This window comes from Macaca mulatta, chromosome 4 (assembly GCF_049350105.2).
Source record: "Macaca mulatta isolate MMU2019108-1 chromosome 4, T2T-MMU8v2.0, whole genome shotgun sequence".
Taxonomy (NCBI): Eukaryota; Metazoa; Chordata; class Mammalia; order Primates; family Cercopithecidae; genus Macaca; species Macaca mulatta.
Window position 1 is genome coordinate 32072708 of NC_133409.1, and position 26233 is coordinate 32098940.

The window sequence follows — 26233 nt, forward strand, 5'->3', positions numbered from 1 at the left end:
AGTCCAAATGGGAAAAAGTGCATGGCATAAACATTTTTCATGAAAACTTCAGCTACAGAATGAACAGAACTGTTGTCAAGGACTAATAAAATCTTGCAGTTGTCATATAGTCCAGCTTCCCTGCATTAAGCATGAGTCACTGGTACAAAATGTTGGTTAAACCAATTGGAAAATATGTCCCTGGTGATTTATGCCTTTCTGGTACCATAATAGTGAACTAGTCTGAAATTTGCTTCTTGAAAACAGCAAGGGTCCCAATTTTTGTCTATCATAAAAAGTTTATACTTACACATGCCTGCCACATTAGCACATCTCCACACAGTTATTCTGTCCTCGACATCCTTAATTCCTATAGGGGCTGTCTTATCAGTTGCAGTCAATATCTTTCTGGAACAATAATGTCAAAACAGTTTTGTTTTGTCAGCATTATAGAGTTGGTATGGCATCAGATTTTCATCAGCAATGACCTTTGCAAACTCGTCAGTGAATTTCTCCACTACTTCATGATCAACAGATGTTTTATAACCAGAAATCTTGAAAAATTTAATGGCACATCTTTTCTGAAATTTTTGCAACCACTCTATTAAATATTTATAGTTCCTTTCAATTTTAAGTTCATCAGGACAGATCTTTGCTTGTTCCATGATTAGCATAACATTAAGTGGTATGTGTTCACTGCGATACTGATGGATTCTCTCTTCCAATAAAAGACGGAGATCTTCATTTCTAGCTTTATGCAGTGTTTCCATTTTTCATTAACTTTGTCCATCATTTTCAGCATAGAGTTTCAACAATGTATACTTTTTTTCTTCAGGCCATATATGGTAATAATTCTAATACTATCCTCTTTGTATGATGTTTCACACTTATACCACTGTCCAATTTCTAGAACAACTTGACTTTCTGTGATATAAATAAATATAAATTCTTCCTCTTTTTTTAGCCTCTTTTTTACCATAGTAATAGCTGCAGGTCTGTTTGACATTTTCAACAGTATCTTTACACCCAGAACAGAGAATAAGCAAAAAACCCACAGTGAATCATGTACATAGGGCTTGGCTCCATGTGGCACATCGTAGTAACCCGCCATGGGCACATCCAGCCTCCGCATGTACCTTTTTTTTTTTTTTACCCTTTGTTGACGTACTTGCAAAGGGGAATCTGGCTATACAAGGAAAAGATGTATCAAAACTGAAGGGGGTTGGGGGGGTAATTTTTCCCTTGGAGGCACTGAATATACTGTGCATTATGTGCCTTCATTTTGACAACAACCCATCCCATAAGGTCAGGTGTGGAATTTTCCACTTGCAGCATCATCATGTCTCTCAAAAAGTTTTATATTTTGGAGCATTTTAAAATTTGCATTTCTGGATTAGGAATGCTCTCTCTCTCTCTCTCTCTCTCTCTCTCTCTATATATATATATATATATATACACACACACGTATACACACACAGATCATAATACATGTATATTATAGCTAATGGAATATATACAGTGTGGTGGTTAATACTGATTGTCAACTTGATTTGATTGAGGGATACGAAGTGTTAATCCTGGGGGTGTCTGTGAGGGTGTTGCCAAAAGAGATGAACATTTGAGTCAGTGAGCTGGGGAAGGCAGATCCACCCTTAATCTGGTGGGGACAATATAATCAGCTTCCAGCCAATATAAAGCAGGCAGAAAAACATGAAAAGGAGAGACAGGCCTAACCTCCTAGCCTACATCTTTCTCCCATGCTGGATGCCTTCTGCCCTCGAACATCGGACTCCAAGTTCTTCGGTTTTGGGACTCAGACTGGCTCTCTTTGCCTCTCACCTTGCAGGCAGCCTATAGTGGAACCCTGTGATCGTGTAAGTTAATACTCAATAAACTACTATATATATATAGTATATAAATATATATATTTAATAAACTCCTATATATATGTGTGTGTGTGTGTGTGTGTATCCTATTAGTTCTATCCCTCTAAGAGAACCCTGACTAATACAAACAGCTAACGAAAAACAACATGTTTTCCATTAGTTTGTTGTTTTCCATTAGCTCATTGAGGGCAGAGACAATTTCTGACTTACTTCATTCAGGAGACTGTCTAAAATAAGACTTGCAGGTAGTTAAATACAATTAATGTTGCTGGATGAATGTATAATTGAATATCTAGTACAAGAGTTTCTAGATTTTTATATAAATCAATTTATCTCTAGGAATAAATTTTACAAAATATATGCAAGACCTGTAAAAAATTGTGAAGCTCTATTAATAGATAACAAAGAAACTTCAGATTGTCTCCAAGATGGCATGATTTAGCCGCCCATCCTAAAACAACCCTAAAACCTGGACAAAAGTACATTAAAAAAGCATTTTTAAAGGCACAAACATCAGGCAAAGAATGATGAAAAAAAGCAAACTTTAAATATAGATAGTCCAGCAAATAAAAATAATCGTATTCGAAAAAAAAATCACTATTTTGCAACCTCTAATGAATTAATGGAGTGAAAGGAGATAATAGGCACCTCTGTCAGGTCTTGTCCCTCAAAATAATTTAATAAATTGAATCTCAATCTAATCAAGCTTCTAAATCTAAAGGGCAATTTATAGAAAATACAGAGGATATAGGGACACATGAAATAACACAAGAAGAATATAATCAGTAAACTGCAGACTGGTAAACCCTGGGGGGAAAAAAAAAAAAAGAAATGGAGGAGAAACAAACTAAAAATTACTTCAAGGCAAATCAACCAATCAGACTTTACTTGCATCTGATCCAAACAAAACACCAAGCATTAAGTGACATCTATGTGAGATTTGAAGCTTTTATGATATTCAGGACTTACAGTTGGTGTTTTGGTGTTTATAATGTGACTGTAGTTATTTTTTTAAATGAGTTCCTTTCTTTCAGATACACATACTAATATATGTGAAAGTAGATATAAGATCTAAGATCTCTTGATTTTGCTTCAAAATGATATAGGGGGAGAAAAAATGGGTAAGGGAACACATAAAACAAGATTGGACTTAAATTGATAATTGTTGAAGCAGATTTGTCTATAAGAAAAACAGGTTTCTTAACCATTATTTCTTCTATATAGGAGGCTTCTAGAACTCGAGTAATATCCTATTTCTTGCCCTTGTTGTGTTATCTGGGCATTATCATTTCACAATAACTGATACATTATAAATTTAAGACGTGTGCACTTTTCTAGCCAGTTGTGATAGTGTGCGCCTGTAGTCCTTGCTCCTCAAAAGTCTAAGGTAGGAGAATCATTTCAGCCCAGGAAACGGAAACCAGCCAGAAAAACGTGGCAAGGTTGCATCTCGGGAAAAAAAAGAAAAAAGAAAAAGAAAAAAAGGTGCACTTTTCCGAATGAGTTTTTACACTGAACTAAGGGATCCTCTTCTTTGACTGTGTCTCTTCTGGGACTTTCCCCTGACTCTCTTACCTGCCCAGGCTTTTTCCTGCAGTAACTCTGCTTTAAGGTTTTTCTGCTTTGGCACTATTGACTTTTAGGGCCAAATAATTCTTTGTTGTAAGGTGCTGTCCTGTGTATTGTAAAAATATGTAGCATCTCAAACTCTTACCTCCAGTTACACCAAAAATGTCTTCAGACATTGCTAAATGTTTCCCATGGGACAAAATCCCCTATTCGAGACTTATCGCTTAGGTCAGAAAAATGTCAGCATTTATTCTGAAATTTTAGCTGCCCATGCAGCACACCTGGTGAGTGAGGCTGAACCTGGGGCAAAACCATACAAAGGAAGAAAGAAAAGAAATCACCTCCTTATTCCAGTTGCTTTTTCAGGCTTTAACTCACCTCTACAAATTGCCTACTTTTCTTTACTTTTTAGAAACTTTAGGTCACTTGGGGTTTTTGTTTATTTGTTATGATTATTTTTGTATTTTTTCAAAGTTTGTCCTTGCTATGAACTATAGGGATGAGGTACAGGAAACTTACATTGCCACAGTGGAATTAAAACTCGGAATAGTCTCCATTCTCTACCACCATGCATGCGCATGCACACACACACACACACACACACACACACACACAAATTAAGTGAGCATCTAGACTGACTAAAATGTATTTTTTTATATCTAAAATTAAAAGTTACTAGAATATATCTCAGTGTCAACACTTCTGGATCAATTTTTTTTTCTGTCAAACATGGTGACACTTCAATATGTGGATTTTGTTAGCTCTTTTTAAAGATATATTAGAATTATCTATATATTCATATTTTCCCATTATTTTTTTCCTGTGGAGACTCCAATTAATTACACATATGTTGGATTTCTTTGCATCTATATTCAATCTTTATCATGCTTTCTCATTTTTCACTCTTTCTCTAATTTCCATTTAATTTTGTGTGTGTGTGTGTGTGTGTGTGTGTGTGTTTCATTTCTTCTTTGTAGCTTTCCACCATGGAATTTATTAACTCATTGATTTTATTATTTTCATCCTTATAATTGATAATGCTTTTCAACTACTCCGTGGTGTCCCTCTTCTGGTATATATTTTTTTAATCTATTGGCATATTGTAATGCTCATTTTCTTCTTTATTCTTATAGTATCTTTGTATAAATTCTATTTTTTCTTTTTATATTTTATTATTTTTGAATTAGTTGTATTTTCTGGATCAACTGTTTGTAAGAGTTTTCTTTGAAGGCAAAGATAGAATGGGCCAGATTAGCCTTACAGACTTTACATACCAAATTCTCTCCTTTACCACTACTGTAGAGGTGAAGTGCTTCCTGCATGTAGGGGGATATATATATAGAGAGAGAGAGTGTGTGTGTGTGTGTGTGTGTGTGTGTGTGTGTTGTAACCATACCTCTGCAACTCCCTTTTCCCAGATCAAGGAGGCCTTCTGCCATCAACCTTAATCTCATTAGCTCCCATGCTTATTGAAAAAAGTGACTAGCCAGGGTAATATTTAAAATATTTAGCAAATAGTACAGAAAGAAAGGGAGCAGAGAAAGCCAAGGCAGCTGAAAAGGGGTTGGTGAATGTATTCAGGGAGCATGGAACAGCAACTATGTACAAATCTACTCTGAATTATTGCAGGATTTTAATAATTAACACTATTATGTGCACTGAATAACATCAATGCTGAATGTGGTTTTTGCACTTTATGGTACTCCCTTCAGCTTCACAAGAACACTTTGCTGGGGCTTTTTTTTTTTTTTTTTTTGAGATGGAGTCTCACTCTGCTCCCCAGGCTGGAGTGCAATGGTGTGATCTCGGCTCACTGCAACCTCTACCTCCCCAGTTCAAGTGATTCTTCTGCCTCAGCACCCCCAGTAGCTGGGATTAAAGGCATACACCACCACACCTGGCTAATTTTTGTATTTTTAGTAGAGACAGGGTTTCACCATGTTGGCCAGGCTGGTCTCTAACTCCTGATCTCGGGTGATCCACCTGTCTCTACCTTCCAAAGTGCTGAGATTACAGGCATGAGCCACCACACCAAGCCTTTGCTGGGGCATTCTGAGATATTCTGCTAGTGAGCCCTTCTCTGTCCTCTGCTCTTAATCTCAAATATATATTTGTATTATAATTTTCTCCTATATTCACACTCAAGATGGAGTTTTTATAGTTTATTTTTCTTCTTGCTTTTTAAGTGTGCCAGGAAGAGAAGGAAAAATATTCTGATTTATATTTTTCCATTTGTACCAAAAGTCTAAGTGAAGAAGTTCATTGTTAAATGTCCTGATTTAAGACAGGTTTGTGGGTCATTTTTGTTATTTGTTTCTAATTTTGTCACTGAATGATAAGAAAATGTAACCTAAATTAAAAAGCATTTTGTTTATATGCTATATATACCTGTTATATACCTTAATAATCCTTTTAAAATAATATGTGGTCACATGTGCTCTCTAATTTAAGAGCAAAATTACATATATGCCAAGATTATCAAGCTTTTTTATGTGTTGTTCAAATTTTGAACATCAATATTATTTTTAATCTGCTTGACTTATCAAATATTAAGAGTGGTGCTATGCATCATGATTGTGGATTGATCAATTTCTTCTTGAAATTGTGTCAGTTTTTTTACACATAATAAGATTCTTTTGATAGAGGTGCACATGTGTTCAGAATTGTTACATCTTTTTGATTAGTATTTTTATGTAAAATTACTTAGCAAAGTTTTCTCTCTACAATATCTTTTGCCTCAAAATCTATTCTGTTCATTAATTATAAAGCTGCACAAGTTTCCTCTTTGAATTTATTTGCCGAGTATGTTTTCCCTATCTTTGTTTTTAATTTTTCTGTTCCACCAGAGATGCAATGTAGTGCAGTGGGGAAGACAGCAAGTCTTGAGCTCTCAGACTTCCTGGGTTTAAGTCCCTGCTCTGTCACTTTATAACGGTATTATCCAGGGGGAGTTTTTTAACATCTCCATGCCTCCCTCTTCTCATTTTAAAAACAGAGATATTAACTTAGTATGTATCTGCCTCAATTTTACATTAATTATCGTAAGTGATTGTTTTCTGAAAGGACTCAAATAGTATATACTCACAAAATAGCTTTATTTTGGGTAAAGGATACAATGCAACAATGGCAAAACGAAAGTATTCACTGAAAGGGGTCTGGAAATCTCAGATGCAGGCTTGTCTTCTCACTATGGATTGCACTGGATTGACTTGTTCTCCTAGTTTTGAATCGCCATCAAAATGCATGCAAAGCATCTTGGCACCAACAAGCTCAAAGTCTGCTCATGACAGGGTCTGTTATAGAGAGGTGGTCACACAGGCACATTCCAGCTATGTGATCATCCTTAATCATAAAAATTACCCAGGTTCCACCAAAAACAGATGCAAATCATCAATTACAAAACAGTGTTGACAAATTGGTGCATCCACAACTCATGAACCCATGGTTATAGAAAATAATTTATCACTACTTAAAATATATCATAACATTGGCCAAGGGTGATTACTCCAGATAGTTCTGGACATAAGCATGAGGTCAATCCAGCTGAATACTATGTCAAAAGGCTTTTGTGAGGTTGGAAGAAGTTATAATTCTAAGCACTATGAAATGTGCTTATTCCTAGGTGAACACTAGCTATTTTTTGTTATGCTTAAGGTGTGCTTCTCATAAATATAATTGAATTTATTCTTTTTTCTATATCTGAGATTATTTGCCTTTAACTAAAGAGTTTACTCTTGGCTGGATGCGTTGGTTCACACCTGTAATCCCAGCACTTTCAGAAGCCGAGGAGGGTGGATCACCTGAGGTGAGGCGTTCGAGACTAGCTTGACCAACATGCTGAAAACCCATCTTTATTAAAAATAGAAAAATTAGCTGGGCATGGTGGCGCATGGCTGTAATCCCAGCTACTTGGGAGGCTGAGGAAAGAGAATTGTTTGAACCTGGGAGGCAGAGGTTTCAATGAGCCCAGATTGCACCAGGGTGACAGTGCAAGACTCCATCTCAAGAAAAATAAAAAAAGTTTACTCCATTTACATTTATAGGAATTATTTTTAAAATTTTGTTTATTTTTAGCATTTTTTTATTTGCTAGTTTTTATCTTATCCAACCTAATATTGTTCATACTGGTTGCACCTTTTTATTCCATATTTATACTTAAAAAGTTTTTCTAGTGGCTACATTTAATTTTTAATATAAATGCATTTGCTTTAGCAATGTCTGTTATTAATAACTCTAGTGTGGAAATAGAAAATTGTAAATCCAAATTTTGTGATTCAGTTTTAGTTGAGATTGTAGTTGAAACTCCCAGTCCCAAACCATATAGAGATGTGCTGCAAAAGTAACAGAATTTTGGAGAATATTTACATATGATTTCTCATAAAGGTGATAAACTAAAAAGCATTTGCCAAGTGATACAAAGATTGTACTTTCATGAAATCTTTACATGTTCTGTAATTTAGTATCAAAAATTTACATTTCTGAGTATTTGTTAAATGAGAAGAGCAAGAAAACTTACTGTATTATTTGCTATTAACTACAAAGATTTTTATCATCATTTTTCATAGAATTAAGCTATGACTACAAAAGATTTGCCTTATTTGTTTACTGAAGGAAATGTATATATCACAATATTATTTTTATGAAGTTGTATTTATTAGAATATACTTATTTTAAGAAACCAAATTTACTCACTGGTTACAAACACAACAGCATTAATTATATATTCCCTTGCTAATTTTTCTTTCTCAACCCATCACTGCATAAATCAGGAAGTATTAAAAACTTTTATTTGTCTTACTTCCTGTCAGTCAGTTTGATTAATAAAAAATAAATCTTATCGTAACATATTCTTCCAAAACAATATAAGAACTTTATTATGCTTTAATGTTAATTATTCTTTTCTAAACTTGGGTGCTATTTTTATTTTATATTTATCACATTTTTCCTTGGCACCTTTCTTTAGCATCTGTAAAATTACTCATTAGAATTTTTATTTTAATAAACTAATGATTGCTTAAATTTATCTCCAGGTTCAGAAATCCAATTGCATATCATGTCTTCTTGCATTGAATTTATTCCTTCTAAGTTCAATTTTCTTCTTCCTAAGATACATCTTTAAAGAAATTTTTATGAGAATCTCTGAATGGAGAAAGTTATTCTTATTTGTTTGAAAATTATCTTTGTGCTGTCATTATATGTAAATGATAGCTGGGCATATAATTTCAAGTGAAAAGTTAACTTTCCTCAGTATTCTGAAGCTATAATACGTTCCATTGTTGTCTGTTGTATTAATTTGCTAGGACTCTTAGAGCAAACCACCACAAATAAGGTAGCTTTAACAAAAGAAGTCTAGCATTACACAGTTCTCAAAGCTAGAAGTCCAAAAGCAAGGTGTCAGCAGGGTGGATTCCTTTCCAGAGAGATGAGGCAAGGATTTGTTCCAGGCTTCTCTCCATGGCTTGTAAAAATAACCATTTTCTCTCTCTCTCTCTTCACATTGTCTTTCCTTTGTGCCCATCTGTCTCCAAATCTTCCTTTTTATAGGAACACTAGTCACATTGGATTAGGGGACCATGTAACTCTAGGGTGACTTCATCTTAATTAATTATATCTGTAATTATCCTATTTCAAATAAGGTCACATTCTGAAGTACTGAGAGTTAGGACTTCAACATATGAATTTGAGGCAGACACAATTTTATCTATAACATCTGGTCTTTTTCTGTCTTGAGAAATTAGTTGTTTTATGGGTAATACTTTTATTTATTTATTTATTTATTTATTTATTTATTTGTTTGTTTGTTTAGAGAAGTAGCCTTGCTCTGTCGCCCTGGCTGGACTGCTGTGGCACAATCACAGCTCACTGCAACCTCCACGTCCCGGGTTCAAGGGATTCTCCTGCCTCAGCCTCCTGAATAGCTGGGACTACAGGCGGGTACCACCACGCCTGGCTAGTTTTTTTTTTGTATATTTAGTAGAGATGGGGATTCACCGTGTTAGCCAGGATGGTCTTGATCTCCTGACCTCATGATCTGCCTGCCTAAGCCTCCCAAAGTGCTGAGATTACAGGCATGAGCCACTGTGCCTGGCCTGGGTAATACATTTTTTATCTTTAGTTGCTTCAAAGAATTATTTTAATCTTTAGTGATTCTGCATTTCATTACAGTATTTACAGGTACATATTTATTCTCATGTGTCCTGATTGAGACTCGATGAGTTGCTGTTTTTAATGTAAGTGTTCCTGTCTTTCATCACTTCTGAGAAATTATCTTTGTATATTGAGTTTGCCACACTGTTTAACAAATACTGCATCTCCTCATTCTCACTCTAGGCCCTATGTGTCTAGTCTGTACTTCGTGTTTTTAATCTTTTTATGTTTATGTGCAGCATTCTGGGTAATTCCTCAGACCTATATTCTAGTTCAGAGCTTCTCCCTTTAGCAACACCTAATCTGCTTTCAAGTGGTCTTTAAAAAATGATTACATTGTTTTCCCTAGGGATTATATTTGGTTATTTTTCAAAGATGTCTACTCATTTTTCATAACACATTGTACTCTTCAATTTATTTTGTGTTGATATGATCAATTTAAACATATTTGCTTTATAATCCATAACTTCTAATTCTGTGTTCTAAAGTTCTGAGTGCCTAATTTTTCTTTGCTGTATCTTTTCATATTAGATTTTTTTCCTCATCTCATTGGTAACTTTTTATTGTGAGCTCATCTTATTGGAAATCGTTTTCTCTATTGGTAAATGCATGTGGCCAGGAGTGTGAAAGTGTTCTCGTAGTTACTTCTACCAGGTAAATTAAAAGTATTACTGGTTCAAGATGATTTATTTCATTAATTATATAACTAGGAGCACTGCTGGTACTCATAAATAATGCAAAGTATTGTCACAAATCAATGTGGTTTTCTTTGTTCCTCAGTGTCTAGCCTGGAAAAAAAACTTACATTCTTATTGGGCAAAGAAGTGTTTTTTAGTCTACATTTTAATTTAGGCGTACTTCTAATTTTATCCAGAAGGTTCCCAATTTTTTCTGCCACTGTTGACCTAACTTTTTTAAAACACCGTGCACATAAGAACGAGCACTGTTTTATAATTTTTACAATTAGGCAGGAGTAGTAGAGAAGTTAATGTAGTGATGATAATATAACAGCAAGCAGATGACATAAATTAGACATTTTAAAAAGTATTTCAGTCTCTACCCACTGCCATCTCATTAAGAAATAGAAAAGTCTGTTTTATTGAGAGTCTTTATTTTTATTCATTCCTTTCTTTAGGCTGACAAAAATGTAAAATTCTTTCATTTTTATTATGAAATTGCTTATATCTTTCCATCTTCTCCACTAATTAAATTCTGGGTCTACTTTGGCACCATCAAAACCTCGTTGAGTTGCTCTATGAGCTCTTCTAGCTTAGAAATTGTAGGTTTTTTTCTTTATCATGAATTACATCCAACTTGTTGAATCAAATAAAGTCTGATTTGAAAAAAAAATTACTACACTTTAAGAGTAGTAGGTTAATTTTCATGTATATAGGTAGGTATTTAATCATTTCATGTTGTTGTTATTTTTTTGAGATTTTGCTTTTGCTACAGCATGCTTTTTAGTGAGAGATACTCAAGTTTTCTCAAGAATATTACAGACATATTTTCTAACACAATGATAGAGGTAGAATGAAAATTTAAATTTTTGTATTTAAGTAGATCACTTAAATTAATAATTAAGAGAAATTTCTAGTTTCCTTGGCCTACATAGCTTTATATGATATTCAATTATCTATCTTTAAAAATAGGTTTAAGTTTCATTCTTTTACAATATTTAAGCAGGAATGCCCATATCTGGTTTTCTACTATAAATATCCTGATTATCATGTGTATAGATGACTGGTGTGGATAATCTTGAACTCACTATTAGGGTTTTCAAGCATCAGGAAGGGCAAATCTCTGACTACTCCCAGAGGGCCTCTGGCAAGTGGGTTAACCATGCATGGATGTTCTCCAATGCTACTGGGTTCAGAACCAACTCAGAGGATTCTGCTTTCTCACGTTGGCCAATATGGGTGGTAATATCAACCCTGGTATTTTTCTGAGCCACAAGCATGAAACCAATCTTAACATTAATTGGCATAATAAGAACAAAAACTATATCTGACCTCACAAAATTCAGCTTCACAAATGTAGGCTTTCCAAAACACAAAAATGACAAGTTGAGAAAAATCAAGTTTATTTAAGCCTGAAATTCAAAATTTTTTGTTGTTGTTAATATCTTTGGCTAACAGACACACACACATACGTCTATGCACAAAACAAAGAATATCAGTCCATTTTTATTTATACACACATAGTTTGCTGCATTCTATTTATTTATTACTCAACAGTTATAATAACACTAATTATATCATCTGACCAGAACCTCTAATTAGAAGATTGATGTCTTTCATTCATATGAGTGTAGAATTGATCATTATTTTAAAATAATAAGTAGATAAAATCATCAAATATATAGTTCCAAAGTGACAGAGTGATCAGATGTAACCAATTATAATTTGAGTCATTGCCATTAAAAATAAAGGAACTATACATGATTCATACTCTGATAGTACGGTTATCATTGATACAACCCTGTTCTATAAATGTTACTGCATCCTGTTGCATAAGTGGCAAAGTCTTTATCCTAGGTCTTGGTCTCTTCGTTCCTAAACTTTTTGTAATCTTTCTTTGACTATACATGTAGGTGTGCCCACACACACACCTCATTTTGCAATATTTCTCTTCAATTTTATATCTGGCATATATCTCTATTTAGCCAATCACCACATTGATATGTAACCCTGGTTAGGTGTTTATATGTCTTGCCCTACTCTGTTGCTTACCTTTATGTTTCCGGCATCTATCCCAGTGCCTGGAGCACAATAGACACTCAATAAGTACGTTAAGAATGAGAGAATCTGTCCCTTCAACATCATTTTTTCTTTTTAAAAACAATTAGCCATCTCACCACTATACAATAAGAGCACCTAGTTTGACCACTAAAAACTGCAAACATTTTGTCCTTTTCCACCCTGCCTGTATCGGGAAACACTCTTGAGTTGATAGTATTAACCACCACCTAGTGGCTAGGATGGGAACTATGTGATTTGATATATGTTACCTGCCACCTTCAAGGGACTTGGGAGATTTAAACCATTGGAAATAGGGTTTATCAATGACAGCAGGAGCAATAAATAAACCCCAGAAGAATCCAATTTCAGCTCTAATAGTCACACACCTGAACTCTCTTATTTTAAGTTTGGAGCATTTAATGCTCCATTGGGATATTTACATACAGCAAATATCAAACTTCTTAAGTCCAAATCTCTTATCTCCCATTTACTATCTGAATGACTTTAGAAAAATTATTTAGTGTTTCTATATCCTAGAGTCTTCTCATCCATAAAACTGGAATCTACTATATGGCCCTTCACAATTGTAATATCCACATTGAGGATATGAATGTACTATATGGCCCTTCATAATCATAACATCCACATTGAGGTTCTCATGAAAAAAAGATACAATAACCCATGTGAAGATTATCATAAGATCTGCTCCTTAGTAACTCAGTAACTGAGTATTGTTTCTGTATTGACCTAGTCTGTCTAGCTCAATAGTCTAGCTTCCTGGCTAGTCTGTCTTCCTTTGTAATCAAGGGTGTGAAACGATCCCTGATTATACTGCTTACTTGTGCAATTTTTCTACAGGTCGGGTCTTCATTTTTATTTTCTTCCTTCGTTTGAACTAGTGTCTGCTCTGGCCTTTCTGGCCCTGTCCTCTTTATAAGTCCAATGCATGTCTCAGCATCTCTTCTCCACAACCTACTTCTTTTCATTGAGAAGGTTTGTGTCTGCAATAATGTTCTTACATTTTCATTTCTATCACAACAGAGATAATTCCATCTTGGGTACTATTCCTTGTCTATAAATATACTGCTCTGGCCACTTACTCCTTCTCATGTATCTCCTATTGCATTTTCGATTTATTCAGAAACACTTACCATCCTTTCCGCAAACTCGTTCCTTCTGTCCTAAGGTATGGTTGATAACACAGGTGTGGGTTTGTGGAACGTTACCTGTATAAGAAAAGAGAAAGATTAAACGTTTTAAGTAAAGTTAACCGCAAATTCTATGAATACTATCAGGCTTTGAAGACCTTGAAAATGTCAATGTATCTCCTTAAAAACCCACACAAATTTGCCCTTTTCTAACTCTCTGTCTAATGGAAGTATACTTTTTCTTCAAGTACCAATCTACGGGAAACTATTGTTGAATCTTTCTCATATAATTTCATTGTGAAAAGCAAAACATGTTCTGTACATGTTTATACTTCAGGCATATGTTTTCTTGAATAAAGTAGACATTTGCACTAATCTTGGAAACCTAACCATCACCTAAAATAGTGCTATTATAGAACAATGTTGACCAAGTGAACTTACAGTAGACAACTTTCTTTTAAGTTAGGAACTGGATATAAGATGAAGAATATGATATCTGGTCTGAATTATTTGGGACTAGTTCTGTCAGGCATGTCCTCTTGTTTTCCAAGTTAGAGAGTAATTCAGTCTTACTTTAGTTTAGTTTAGTTTTCTCCTCCCTGGTGAAATGGCAATGCTTTGAACTTTAGAATGATCAGAACAGCACAATCAGAAACTTTTTACTCAGGTTCCATTAACCATGTTCTAAATATATTACTTTAGTGATGACAGTCTTTGGTTCATTGTGATATTCATAGTGTGTTGGGCCGTGGAAACATTTTTTGTGGAGGTATTTTATGTCTCAATAACAGGTCAGACAATGGGAATTCCTCAGTTTTTTGCCCACAGTCAGGTAAGATAATTTGTTCTTACATATTTGGGTGAAGGTGAAGTCACTCTCATTGATAACTGCAGTTGTACCAACATAAGGTTTCATTCCACTTGTTTCATTCTCATGATGGACATTCTTCTACTCATCACAAACCAAGGTCTAAAGCTGTGAAAGCCTCGAAGTTAATTACATTTCCTTCTGAGTTTCTTCTGCTGTGGCTTGCTGGTCTTCCCTTGTTCTTCTTAGAATGCACTAGCAGAGGCTCCAGAACCAGGCATAGAGCAACCAGCCAGAGATCTACACAGATCCTAACAGAGAAGACCCTAGAATTTACAACATGAGCTTCTTGACTTGCAACTTCTGCTTTGGAATATAATATGAGGTTTGGGAAGAGGTTTATTTTGTGATTCTAGATGAATTATTAAAATCATAAAAGGAAAGAAATCCTCAATGGAGGAACTAGAATCTTTGTGCTATATCAGAAATGAATTTAGTCATGGTGTTTTGTGGTCTTAAATTTTTTTTAAGAGTCTGAATTTTGTCCCCAAGATTTCTTAATGCAGACATGAAAGAAGGAAATTGGAAAAAACAAACAAACAAACAAACAAACAAACAAACAAAAACCTTTAATGATACTTCCATTGATATTCATGGCAAGAGACCACTTCTGAGGTACCTGTACTTGGTCCTTCAGGTCCTATTAGTCCACTGCCTACAATTTGAAGACTTTTAAAAAATGACTCTCCTTTCCTAAAATCACACAAAAACAGGTATATTTACTTGGGTAAATGTAATGGGTACATTTACATTTACCTGGAGACCTCTCATTATTTGGAGGAAAAAAATTCCCTTAAATTAAACGTGCTTTAGAAATGTTCAAATTTATGCACTCATGACATATACATTCCAAATGTCAGTCAAACTATGCACGTTTACAAACGTGACCCTGACCCTCACTCTCAAGAAGGGACATAACACACAAACATGTAATGGAACCTGAAAACAATTATAAATCCATATAGACATAAGAATGAGATAATATGGTAGATCAGTAATCTGAATAGAGTATTCATTTTCAGAAAACAAACTGTAGAAAGACAGTTAAGTGGTATCCATGTCAATGTTGGAATTTAGGAGAATTTAAGCACTGTAGAAAAGGGACAGCAGGAACTGTATATCAGTGCAACCAGGGAATAAAATTCAGAGCAAGATGTTACAGTCAAGGAAAGAGTGAAAAAGTATTTAAGATGAAGAGTCCATTAATTGATATGAAATCCCCCCCAAAATCCATTTTTTAAACAAGGAAAATTACCATTAGTTTCACTAGTTACTATTAGTAGCTAGAGATAATTTCATTACAAATCAAGAGGGAAAATATTTCATATTGCAATGTTGTAGCCTACTCAGTACAATGTGATATATAAAGAAATTGTAATCTAGTGAATGTTCTTAAAGATTTAAGTAGGTTACAGTTCTTGGCAATGTTATAATCTAATACTAGAAAGAACTTAGATGTGAATATTTAATCACAGAAGTTATGTATTAAAAGACATTAAACTAAAGATAAGAGAAATATGCCAGGGCATTTTGAAAGTTAGACAAGGAATTGAATATTTTGGCCAATGATGAGCAATATTAATCAAATAAACAGAATCTCTACTAAGGTAAACCACAGCTGCTATCACTTCTGTTAGCATAGCAACAGAGAATAATTAACCTAGCAACAAAGTTCTAAATAGCAAAGAAGGAGATATTGACTGTTGAAAAATTACATGGTATTCAAAGAGTTTTCTAGAACAGGAGCAAGTAAAATCTCTGTTTCAATAGAAAGAGATATAAAGATCTGGAGGAGACATGCTCACTATAGCCCAGGGAAAGGCAACATATCATAGGAAAGTTCACTAGTTCTGATTTCCACTCATTCGATTTAAGGTGTTAATATTTAAAATATTGACTTCTCAAATCCTACAAAAATTATTGCTCCCACATTCCTCTTAGTGGGAGGCTTCTTTAAGGGCTCTCTACCCCAAACCCCAACACCAACACTCAGAAAATGATTGCTTTGTCTTTGCTTCACCTTGAATCCATCTCTGTCATAACAGTATTGCACATTATTACATATTAATGATGAATACATGATACTTGTAATAAATTGGGAGTTTCTTGGGGCCAATGTTTATTATATTTTATTGCCTTAAACAGTGTCTGACATCTACTAGGTAGGAAAGAGGAAATTTACAGTTGCTCTTGAACCAATATTAGCAGTTAGATGTCATTTATTATATACCTTCATACATCTTGGATTTTTTCTTCTTATCCCTTAACATATTTTTTATTAAATAATTGACATTGTAAATATTTAATGATAATGAATGTCTTCCCCACATACCAAGATCCATGAGAGCAGTGATGCTCTGTCCTGTTCACTTGTGTGAATCTATAGTTTCTAGGACAATTTAAGAGAAGCTCAGTAAATAATTGAGTGGACAAATGAATAAAGAAATGAATTGATAGATGAATTCCTGTGATCCTTTTTATCTAACCACTAATTTTTCTTAATTGACATACATATACACACACACATATATATCTATATATATGTGTGTGTGTGTATATATATATATATATATATATATATATACACGCAGAGAGAGAGAGATTAAATTTTGCAGTTTAGGCCAACTAAATAAATTATGGGGTTCAATGCAAAGTGAAGATACAAAGTCCCTTGTTCACAAAGCAGGAAAAAAGTACCATTAAAAGTTATTAAAATATAAAGCTTTTTCTTTTATATTGTGCTTTTTCTCTTAAACTGTCATGGTGCTTTTATTTGCTATTTAATGTCATTCTAAGAAAAGAACAATTAAAATTTTAAATTTTAACATAAATTTTGCTGTTCATTTTTATATTATGCAACATCAAGTTTAAAAAATATAAAAACATACTATTGTAAGCAGAATCATTGAAATTATACAATTCCTATTTTGTAGTTTATACATGCATATGCACTTGGTTCTTACTAGAACAATATAAACCCTGCACAAAGCTAACTCGCCTGTTTTCATTTCATTTCTTGATATGCACACATTGTACTAATACTCTCTACCTTCAGTTTACCCATGAGTGAAGAAGGAATGAAAGAAAAAACAACTATGGATTTGCCTTATCTCTCTCTTTCCTTCTATAGCATAGCAGCTTCCATAACACACTTAACTTTGTATTTACTTTGAGCCTTGCTGAAACCCCATGCCTCATGGATTCATTGCAATTCTGTTGATGAGGCATCAAAAAGGCTCTTTACAAATGGATGGTAAGGAACTGTAAACACACATATTGCTCATACCTCCTCTACTCATAGGCATGCTTTAATAGTCCATCAAACTTCAGTTACAAATCACAAGTTTAAAAAAAAAAATATTACAAATTTCAAGATGATAACAGCATAGCATTAAACCAAGTACAGGGCCTTTCTGAGGACAGAAACCTGTGTGACCTAAACAGATTCTATATTCATGAAGCCAGCCCTGCAAGGGCCCCCTGTTGTCTCTTAAACAACAACCACGGCAATATAAATAAGCTAAGTGGTCAAACAAAATTGTCTTATAAAAGTTATTAGTATCAGAGGGCAGGTGACTTAAGTTTTGCCTTAGGTCGAAGACCAGTTGTTGATTAGTTTGTGTCCAAAAATAATATTATCTTTCAGACTGTAAAAAGAAATGCTAATAAGATGATTGCCAAGAATTTTGTAAATTTAAAGTTTGTAAAGATACTCTTTGTAGTAATACAATCAGAGATATATTCATATCTAAAGTAAAGAAAGGTTTTAAGTTATGGGATGGCTTCATTAGTGGATTCATGAATGTGCAGAGTTGCAGTATTAGGATGGATTTCATACTGTGGGTCATCATTACAAATGCCATTGTCATAAAAATCTGTATCCTCAGATGAAGCCTATCGTTTATAAACACAGGAACCGTCTTTCCACAGTATAACACAGCTTTATTTCAGGACAACCACATCACCTAAGTAATTCTGAAATTTTTTTCCCACAAGTATTGCCTTTTAAGTTTAGATTCAGGTAGAAGACTATGTTCTCCAAGGTTTGTGGATAATGTACCCAGTAATTTTAACATTTTCAGCAGCCAGCCAAAGACTGAACATTTAGAAACAAAGAAAGGAAAAGCACACTTATTTCTATTATCTGATTTAATCCTCACAATAATTTTTAAGATGGATAGTATCAGTCCTTTTAATAGGTAAAGAAGTTGAAACTCAAATAATTTAAGTAATTTCCCAAAAGTCACATATCTCATCTGTAGCAAAATGAGACTTAGAACCTATGTTGCCTGTACTGAAGTCCAGCATTTAAGTCACCTGAGGTGTTATAATCTTATTTAAAATGCTGAAAAGATTAAAATGAAACAGAGAAATAACGTAACTGATGCACAAAAATCAAGGATTGATTGTGTTACAGTCTAGTGAAATATAATTTAATTTTAGACTCCATTTTCCCACTGAACCATACCGTAACTAATAGGCAATATTCTTTTGTGAATCAGAGCCTCAACATTTGCGTTTTCTTGTGGTTACATTTTAAGAAATAATGTGCAATGTTTTGATTTCTTTGTACCCACAAGCCAAGCCATTCAAAAACAACAAAATTCCACAAAGGAGGAGGAAAAAATAAATCTTAGAGAATTTGGAAAGAACAGTATCAACTTTTTATAGCAATCTTAAGAAAATCATCTACATTGGTATCAAATATCAGGTTTCCAGCACAGGAAAAGAAAACTGCAGTACCTGCCATTTTAAATTACTCCCTGTCATGTTTTTATTCCTCCTTTTCCCCTGGGATGTTAATGTCTTAAAGAAATATGTGTGCACTCTGAAAATATTTCCTGAAGTCAGTGGATTCCATATGTTCCTAGAGAAACAAATTATTCACTCCGTGGGTCATTCTTGACGACATTTAGATCTTCTAATCAGTACATTTAGACCCTATGCACTTTGTATTTTCAGAGCTCTCTTATGTAGACCTAGATAGGACTCATGAAATATTTTCATTGACTCAAACCCTCCTTTTATCTAAAAGATCACACAGGAGCACACATACATACACTCTTTCTACATATTACACACTGAGAGACACGCAAATGCATATTCTTTATTGTTTAACTACATTGGACACTGGTATAAGAAAATTAAGATGGTTTTTTTTTAAAACTAAGTAAATAATAGTTCCAAATCCAAAGAAAAACTAGAAATGTACAGGAAAATACATTCAATATCTGTGGTTCATAGACATAGTTGATCAGAAGGAGAAGGGCAAAAATAATAAATGACTAGAGATTGTTTTTATTTGATTTGTGTTTCTTTTATTTTTCTACAAAAATAAAGACCAAGAATTAGAGTTTAACTTTTGGTTTTCTTTAAAAAAAAAAAAGTGCTGTGCTTGAAATACTTTCTTCATTTGGTTTCAAGCCATTGTTCTCTTTCGGTTATTTGAAATCACCTTAATGATTACTTTCTTATTTTCTTACTTTCATGTTGAAATGTCCTCAGATTATTTCACTGGTCCTCTTCTTTGTAAACCTTAGAAATTTCATTAATATCCTGAGCTTCTATTGCCAGTGATGTGCTATAAATTCCCAATTGTATATCTCATTCATTTATTGTACACAGCTTTGTTGATCACTATGTCCCAGACATTTATGTTAGTTGAAATAAAATAATCATGGTCATCACCATCTTGAAACTTAAAGTGGAATACTACAGCCATACACTAAATATGTAAATACACCAAACAAGTAAGTAAATAAATAAGAAAAATTAAATGGTATATTGCCATGAAGAAGAGGACACGAAGAGAATAAGGTAAGAGAAAGGAAAGTCACTAAGGATGTGACATTTAAGCTGAGACCTAGAAAAAAGAAAGATCCGGTGTAGCTATGATCTGGGAGAAAATTGGTCCAGGATTTCTGGCATGGAATCTCTCCCTTCCTAATATCCTCCTGAGCTCTGAACATACTGCAACAATTGCCTACTAGACCGTTCATTTGAGTAGCCTATAATTTTCTTGATTTTAAGAGGTAAAAATATAATTTCCTACACAAACCCAGTTGCCCTGCTGCTCCTTGCTGCTATTTCCAGCTTGGTTAAGAGGCACCACACAAGCTAAACACCTCGGAAGTCTTGGCAAGAATCTTCCTTCTCCTCCCTCACACCTTACATTATTCCACACCAAGTATTGTCCATCCTATTCCTCATAGAAGGTACTTAATGAGTGTTTCTCGCTAAGGAATGAATGACTCAATCAGGAAGTGAATGAATGGAAATGTTACTGGGCTTCTGACTCCTGATGAGAAAAACTTCTAAGAACTATCAACAAATCTGTCTTAATAGCAGTAGTACATGCTTTTTCTTAATTTATGATGCATATCCTGCCTTTCAAAGGAGCTTAATCTACTTTTTGTTGAACTCAACACAATCTTGAAGACCTGGAGGAAGAAACTAGATTCCAACATGCCACCAGATCTCACCCAGCCTGAAATCAGGTCTTGGTAAATAAAATTCGGTAGAGGTACATTTTTGTTTTAGGAAGTTTTGCTCCTGGGAAGAGCATCAGAAAAAGAGAAAACGAAGCTCATCTTGTCCTCTCTTTTACCACCTATACACAGTCAATTCATAGATTTATACTCCTGCCTATACACCTTCCCTGAAGTACTCATCTACAGAATTGTATATCCAACTGCCTAGTCAGTATGTCCATTTAGATGTTTAATTTACTTCTTAAACATAAAACTCCAAAATGAGTTTCTGATATTCTTCCCCAAACCCTGCTCTTTGAACAGTCTTTATCATCTATGTTAGTAACAAGTTCCTCCTTCTAGTTACTCAGGACAAAAACTTTCGAGTCATGCTAAATTCCTCTCTTTTCTTTATAGTCCATATCTAATCCTTCAGAAAATCTTCTTGGTTCTACTTTCTAAATGATTCCAGAATCTGACCCGTTATAACCATGCCCATCTCTACCACCTTATCCTAAATTGACATTGTCTGTCTCTCAGATTATTGCAAAAATTTCCTAAATGGTATCTCTGTTTCACACTTTTTCCTTACTTCCTTTCTCCAAAGAGGCCAGAGAAATACTTTCTGTTCAAAACGCTCCAATGGCTCAGTCTCACCTGGAATAATATCCCAAGCCCATACAGTGGCATAATAGACCCTCTCTGACCTGCCCAATTACTCCCCATGCATCAACTGAACTTGTACCCCAACTTGCATCTGCACATCCACTGGTCTAACTGAAGCTTCCATGTCTTGTCAACTCTTTCACAGTGCTCCCTGGAACTCATGAGTTTGTCATCTCAACAAGTGCAATATTCTCAGCCTCCTCTCCACTGGACACTTCATCATATTAGATACAGCATAACTTGTATGTCCCTCGGTTGATGGCTTTTTCTCCCAGTCAACAAGACGAGGTATGTATTCTTTCTGCCCTTTATAGCTACTTCTGTCCCCCCACAAAAACCCATATATTTTTAAGTGCATCGTTTCAGAATCTGTTACGCGATAACCCCACCTTGTTGCAGTTGTCTATCATCCTCCAAATCATTCCCTCTCATTCACTGAATATTTTATTTTTTGGAGAGTGTCTTTATTTTTACCACTAGCCCTGTAATATGTTTGGTGATATCAATATCCATTCAACACCCAGTCACTTGGTTCATTGACCTCTCACTTATTCTATACTATTGATGTGCCATACTCTTAAAACAAGCTGAACTAGGTAACGTTTTTCAAATAGAATCTGTGTTTTCCAGCCTTCAAATATTTGTTTAAGCTCTTTTTTCTGTTACAGAAATCTGTCCTTTTTCATCTCTATCTAGCAAATTTCACTCATCATGTATTGCCTGCACAAATGTGATTTTCCTTATGCAGCATCTCTTTTTTATTTTTTGATTGACACATTGTAATTGTACATACTTGTGGGCTACAAATTGATGTCTTAATACACATATATATTGCATAATAATCAAATTGGAGTATTTAACATGACCATCATCTTATGCGTTTGTCATTTATTTGTGGTGAGGTTCCTCAAAAGTCTCTCTTCTAGCTATATTTTAATATACAATACCTTATTGTAAACCATTGTTACCTACTGTGCAATGTAACACTAGGACTTATTCCTCCAAATTGTAGTTTTGTATCTGTTGACCAACCTCTCCCCATCCTTTTGGCCCCCTTCCCTTCCTAGTCTCTAATAACAATTCTGCTTTCCTTGCAGGCAATCTTGATCGGCTAATTGGGCTGTGAACTCTTCTCCCAAGACCTTGTGCCATTCTTACTACATTTAGTCTTAAATTACATTCCTTTGCACTCTTGTCTTATCCTCCTATATCTCATAGAGATGTTTGTTGTTATTATTATGGCAAGTCCTTAGATGGCAATGGCTGCTTCTTACCCATGGTGACATTATTTGATGAGTCTAATATAGCCCTCTTCCTAAGTAGATGCTAATAATTATCGTAAAATTAAAGAATTACAATCTCTTCAAGTGTGATATTCTTTAAGATTATTTGAATCTCAACAGACTGCTGGGTCCAGTAAAGAATATAGAGTTGAACAAAGGGCTAGAGTAGCAACTTTTTTGAATTCTGAGGGCTTTGATATTCAAATAATTTCATTAAATGAATGAATTCTGTTCTGTCTTTATAGGTCAGAGTTTCCTACATCTAACTCATTTGAAGCGTGACATGCCTAAGCAAGTGGCAAACAGCCTACAAAAGTATTGCAAGAGAAACAATTCAGAGTAAAAGTGGTGGCAATTCTCTTAAATGGCGATTCAATACCTTGATCAGTCATAAGAATCATCTGCAGAGTATTATAAATATACTTAGGGAGAGAAAGATGCCTAAGCTCGATCCCACACATACTAATTATAAACTCTGGAAGTAGAACCCATCATCTGAATAATTTAATATTTCAGATAAAACAATTTTAGAAACCCCTCTTGTAGGAAACATGGTTGAGAACTGGTTCCATTTCTTACGGGTAGATAAAATCTCTATACTCCATCTTCAGTGAGAGCTATATGTATATATCTGATTGGTTGTGATCTTCTCACTGAATAAACATTTAGGAAATATGATTCAGGCAGTACAATTTGACAAATCTAAAGATCAGTAATAATTATAGATAAATATTTTCTAAATATATCATTTGATGTGGGTTTAGTTTACTTTAAATAAGTATATGTAATATGTAATACAATTTTGGTATATGAAAGATTTTCCAATCTATTATGTTTTCCCAAGATTGTTGAATACCAAAAGACTAGGAAATGTTAGTATGCATTTGATATTATTTGTTCTTGGCTTGTCATGTGTAATTGTGTCAGATGAATATGTCCAAGCCAAGCAGAGATAACTTAGCAGTGTAAAAGTAGCATGATAGCTAAGAAAGATTATTTAAGGTCACATAGGGTGACCAACTGAAATTTTTGTTTGTCAATCTTGGGGTTAATCACAGTGGAATAATACTGATTTTACTTAGCTAACCCACATCTCTTTCATTTTCAGAGAAAACTAAGCAGCCACACCTTGTTCTCAGAAAATATTTAATAACTGAGAACTAAAGTGAGGTTGAAATGTCAAATAATATTTCTCATAATAAAAATAAAGCATTGGGACCGGCTCACGCCTGTAATCCCAGCCCTTTGGGAGGAAGAGGCGGGCGAATCACTTGAAACCAAGAGTATGAGACCAGTCTGGCCAGCATGGTGAAAACCAGTCTCTACTAAAAATACAAAAATTAGCCAGGCTTGTCAGTGCATGTCTGTAATTCCCGCTATTCGGGAGGCTGAGACATGAGAATTGCTTGAACCTGGAAGGTGGAGGTTGCATGGTTGCAGTGAGCGGAGATTGCACCACCCAACTCCAGCCTGGGTGACAGAGTGGAGACTCTGTCTAAAAACAAAAAAAAATCATTGGACAAAAGGCAAAAACAACACTGGATATTGTTGAGTCAACTTATTTAAGTTATTATGTGAATTCTACCACTAAATTGCCATAAGAAAAATAAAACCTGTCCTTTTAAATTTGACTGTTTTTGAATTCTAACAATATTTTTAATCTAAAGAGTGATTTTAAATAATAATAATTGAAGACAAGAATAAATCCTTCCTTTGAATATGTTAGGCATAGGAAATTCTGACCTATACGAACAAAACAGAATTCCCTCATTCAACCAAAATAATTTGAGTATCAAAACACCACAGTAAGCACTCAGAACTACCCCATCCCTGCCCATGCCAAAATGACACTCTAGTTCTTTGGATTCATGATCAAAATATTAAGAGATAAAAGTGAATATACCTATTAAACATCTATTGTGCAGATATCTAATATGAGACGAGATCTCTGTGGGCTTTTGGAGACATAAGATCGTTTAAGGAAGAGAAACAATTTAATTAGGCTTGAATAATAAATAGAAAGCTTAATGAGGTCTCAGGAAGTATTCTAAGAAGTGTTCTGCTGTGATAAATACAGTTTTTTCAAAATCACAAGACTTTGGGTGCATTGAGAGTCATATGATTTTTGCAAGCCTGTTAACCTTTCTGGACTTTCTCCTGTGACTAATAGGGAAAAATAATCCTGACTATCTGTTATGATTACAAGGAGGATCAAATGAAATAATGCCTGCAGAAATGCTTTGGGAACTGCAAAGCACCATGAATATGCTCCAGCTGCTTTTAGTGGGAGAAATGATGCGAATCAAGACCAAGAGGCCCCCATGAGGCTGGTATACGGAAGGGGATTAGATGGACAGTAAGAAAGCTAACTGGGTTGGAATAGAAGACTTATTGGGAGTGATGTAAAATCCAGTTAGATAGATTTAATTAGGGTCAAATTATTTTGTTTTCAACCTTAAAAAGATGTTCAAAGTAACTTTTGTAAGCAACATAAAAGCACTCTCAAACTCATGCAGTTGGGGAGAAGGGGTCAAATCAAATCAAATATTGTTCTGGCAAAACCATGCAGATGAATTGAAAGAGGAAGAACAGATCTAATAATAAATACCTATGACATTTCACAAGTTATTTGATAGCAATCTGTGCTAGAATATTGTCTAAAGAATAGGTCTGAAATGCTCTGTGAAGACTGAATAAAGTTGGCAAGCAGCTGACTTGCTAAAGTTTGATATTCCCCCAGTTCCATCCATGTTGCTGCAAATGACAAGATTTCCTTTTCTGTGGTCGAATAATATTTATTTCATTGTGTATATGCAATATTTATTATTCACTCATCCACTGATGGACCCTTAGATTGATTCTATATCTTGGCTATTGTGAATGGTGCTGCAATAAACATGGGAGTGCAGCTATCTCTTCAATATATTGATTTTCTTTCTTTTGAATCTCTACCCAGCATTGTAATTGCTGAATTTTCAGATTTTTGAGGATGAAGAGGGATTGGTAAATGCCAATACAACTATATAGATGGAATAAGTTCCAATGTTAGATACCACAATAGGGTGAGTATAGTTAAAAATAATTTATTGTATTTTTCAAAATTGCTAGATTTGAAATGTTTTCAACACAAAGAAATAATTAATGTTTGAGATGATGAATATCCCAATAGATTGTTTCACACTGTACACTTGTATCAAAATATCACATGTACCCCATAAATGTGTACAACTATTATGTATCAATACATAAATAAATTCAGATGTTCCAAAAGGATACCTAAGATTATATATTGTTTTTATGCAGATGAACAGAAATTAAATATAGGAAAATAAAATTATTTGAAATGCTAAGGAAATCAGAGTCCAAGAGACAGGGAACAAGGAGAACTGGCAAAATAGTAAGATTTGTTTCATCAATTGAGATACTTGGAAAAATAAATGTAAAGTTTAGGTAAAGTAAAAATATTGACTTCATGAGTA

The 26233-nt window shown here is 34.4% G+C and overlaps 1 long non-coding RNA gene across 1 annotated transcript; it reads left to right on the forward strand.

The window, feature by feature from the left end:
- The first annotated feature begins 1657 nt into the window (after positions 1-1657).
- LOC144340276 (uncharacterized) lies at positions 1658-26024 on the forward strand. Its single transcript, XR_013416191.1, has 3 exons — positions 1658-1853; positions 21617-21759; positions 22569-26024. It is a non-coding gene; the product is annotated as an uncharacterized LOC144340276 (long non-coding RNA).
- Positions 26025-26233: the final 209 nt, after the last annotated feature.